This window comes from Acyrthosiphon pisum, chromosome X (assembly GCF_005508785.2).
Source record: "Acyrthosiphon pisum isolate AL4f chromosome X, pea_aphid_22Mar2018_4r6ur, whole genome shotgun sequence".
In the NCBI taxonomy this organism is placed as follows: domain Eukaryota; kingdom Metazoa; phylum Arthropoda; class Insecta; order Hemiptera; family Aphididae; genus Acyrthosiphon; species Acyrthosiphon pisum.
The window spans coordinates 125,548,914-125,552,619 of NC_042493.1; the positions used below are offsets into that span (position 1 = coordinate 125,548,914).

The 3,706-nt window shown below is 28.4% G+C and overlaps 1 long non-coding RNA gene across 1 annotated transcript in view; it reads right to left on the minus strand.

The window, feature by feature from the left end:
- LOC115035123 overlaps window positions 1-2,695 on the minus strand; it is a 4,120-nt gene extending 1,425 nt beyond the window's left edge. Inside the window, exons 1-3 of the long non-coding RNA XR_003840271.1 lie at window positions 2,645-2,695; window positions 2,464-2,580; window positions 2,245-2,344 (exon numbers count right to left, since the gene is read on the minus strand). This is a non-coding gene — a long non-coding RNA (uncharacterized LOC115035123). The remainder of the gene's footprint in view (window positions 1-2,244; window positions 2,345-2,463; window positions 2,581-2,644) is intronic.
- Window positions 2,696-3,706: the final 1,011 nt, after the last annotated feature.

Sequence of the window (3,706 nt, forward strand, 5' to 3'; positions counted from 1 at the left end):
GATCACAACATTGTTAAAGAAGAGGTATATTTTGATTGTTAGTAAGATATTAGTGAATTAAAATAAGTTTATAGGTAGGTCTATTTTCTTACTTATTTATTGTAGTTGAATTCATATTGTGCAGTAAACGATAGTACTGGATGTCTAGACCAGAGGTATTCAAACTTTTTCATCCCAAGGCTCCTTTGAGTCTTCACAAAATGTTGACGGCTCCCAAATTAAAAATGACTGATAATTTAACTCGCAACTAATACTGCCAAACACGACATACGCATTGATGATTTAACAATGGCAGTTGATGGTATCGCTGTCTCTATTGCGACTTACGCGATCAGTTAAAGCTATACTTAGCAAATGATTATAGTAGAGTGTAGACTGTAAACAATCCAACGTTTCCCAACCGGTGTGCCTCAATGATAATAAAAAACGTTTTTCGTAAAAATATTTAAAAATATTTATTGGTTTTCAATTATATGACGTGGCTCCCTTCGATAACTCTCGCGACGCCCCTGGGAGCCGCGACGCACAGTTTGAATACCTTTGGTCTAGACAATAAGTATGATATTGAAATATTTGATTATATAATCGATGTTGGTAGGGATGACCGGGATAAGATGAAGTCAGAAGTTGTGAGGTGTGAATGTAAGATGGAAATTGTATGCAAGTTGTAATCAATTGATATAATACCTTAACTGTTCTACCGTACATATACTATAATAATATGTTGGTTATATTTTGTTGTTTTTATTATAAGCGATAATAACACCAAGGATGGTTATACCCATTACTCATGAAGACTAGACACTAGAATATATTCTAGCATTATTTAAAGAAATAGTTTTATGAATTTTGGTACACATAGTTGACTTTATATAATTCCTGCTTTATAATACATGTTTTTGAATTTGTGGGGGAAACGGGTAGAGTAAGACTCATAAAAAGCTGGTCAGGAATTCACAAGAATTGAGCACTAATTTTTGGCGTGGTAAAAATTTTCAAAATTCAGGTTGGGGTAACGTATGTACAATTTTCTTCACCAAGCTAATAAGTAATAACCAAACCAAAAACTTCATAAATCCACATACAGGAGCGAGGCGCTCAAACACAAACAATTGAGTGTTTATGGTCTATGGCAGGGGTCGGCAACCTTTTTTGATGGAAGAGCCAAAAGTTACAATGTACAAATTTTTTCTGATTTTAAAGAGCCACTAAAAATGTTTGTAAATTTTTAAATTTGAATAGCTGTATTTTACTGATTTTATTATATTACATGTGTACACAGTACACAACTTTAAAAAAATAATTTGCTTCCAAATCGTCTTCTGACTGACGACTGACTAACGACGAGTTTTCGGCATTTATGTCAATTCGTCGAACAAAATAAGTCGTATTTGTTTGGACTTTGTTCGCATTGTTAACTCGTCGTATACTCGTATGACTAATTAGTTGTAGCGTTATTGTATTAGTTATCGGTTTTAACGGCATGCATGTACTATAATAAATATTTTATTACGATAGCCCGTGCTACTATCAAGTGTATTATTCACTACTATATATTTAATCGCGGTATTATTTCATATTTCCAAAAGCAACAAAAATAATATAAAATTTTTTATATTATAAAATATTGTTTTTGAACGTACAATATTAATTTTTGGGTGTGGAACTGGAGAGCCGCAGGTTGCTGACCCCAGGTGTATGGAGACACATTAAAATAACTACTTTGAACTCCTTTTTTAAAAAAAATATAAAGACATCATTGTGCAGTTTATTTCTCTTTCACAAAGTTCGATTGAAAACAAATGTTGGTCTAATATTAACTATATCAGTAAACGAACTGTAGTAAGAGTTAGGAAAATTGAATTGCTATGTTGGGTGTGTATGACAGGACCAACAATTAATGTGAGCGAATGAGTGGTCTCCTCTTAATGAATATCATATGACCAAGGCTCATATCCACAAATTAAGATATACTATAGTATATCGTGTTCATAACTTATAGCTTTAATAAAATAACATACTCTTAAAAAATTCATGTAAGCGATTAAATATGCACTAAAAATATAAAGTATAAAAAATAATTATAATATAATACCAGAATTATTTATTGCATATTTGCGGCGTGGTAATCAAATAATTTGAAGGCTACAGTACTGAATTATTCACAAAAAAAGCAAAATAGCATGTTTAAATGCTTAATCATTGAAATATCCCAAAATAAGCAAAATAAATTTTTGTATTTACCTTCTTAGTTTTTTGAAACAAATCTATAGCTCACATAGGCATCTCTAAGATCTCTAAACAAAATGACATGGGTTCTTTGTTAGTTGAGCCATAACCTAACCTACAGTTTATAAATAAAACAAAATTTAGAACTGGCAAATATATCTATGCAATGATTATTTGTTATGCTACATCTAGCATGTTATGTTTTATTATTATTATACTTAAGTAGCTACTCACTTATTTTTTTAACATTTGAGTTGATCTTTACCATTATTTCAGATTTTGTTTGCAAAAGTAATGGAATTAGTTCAAGTGATACATGATGGGTAGTTGTTATAATTTCATCAAGCGACTCTTAAAATAAATAAGGATTTTTACAATAGATATTTTTATCACATTAAAATGTTATTTTTCTTACCAGTATATAATATTATGCTTGTAATAATTGAATGCATTAATTCATACAAATAGGTTTTATAAAATAGGTATGATTGGTATCATTAATTTGATTTTTTTTCTTTTGCTAGTGATTGACCTGGAAAAAAAACAATACAGAAAAATTCAGATTAAACTAGAATAACAGTAATTGTCTCAAAATTGTAAACATTTTTTTAAATGTTAACAATTTAAATACATACATGTAAGTTAAGAATTTAATCCAAGAATTAAGTAATTAAGTGTAAAATATGTAGAGTTCAGATAACTTTTACATTATTTTTTGTGTCATCGAAATAATAATCTTTAACATACAAAAATATTTTTTACCTTTTCCCATCTCAATAGCAACATAATGAAGGAACGGCATACATTTAGTAAGCGTGATGTAAACATTATATTAAGTAAATTTAACACTTTAGTACTTTGCAGTATACTCTTATAATATGTACCAATATAAATTATTGATAGATATTTAGTTTCTTGCAATAAAATCATTCAATGAGTATAAAATCATAAAAGATTATAAAAATCAAATTACAAGAATGAATGAAAGATTTAATACAAATTTAACAAGTCAATACATTATAAAAATATATAATCAATGATTCCAGTGTAATACAATTTATAATTATTATTATAATAGGTATAAGCATATGATAAATTTTGTAACAAACCATCATCAGTGAAATATTTGCATAATATGCTATCAGTGCCTAATTTAGTATTGAAATTTCAACTATAATATGGAATATGCAACTTAGATATTTTCTTAAAACAATTTATCTAACCAAAATTATTACTGGACACATACTAGAAATTGTTCACGGTTAAACATTTTTTATTTTTTACTCACCAAAGTAAATTTATGATGGTAACTCGTAACATCTGAATTCTGTATATTATATTTAGGAATTAGCACATCCAAATTCATATTAATTAGGTACTTCGTTTACTTAATCTCAAACAAAATTAAAAACACCAAACAACAGGCCATGGTCAAACCCCAAGATTTTTAGTTTTATATTTTAATATTATCATTTAT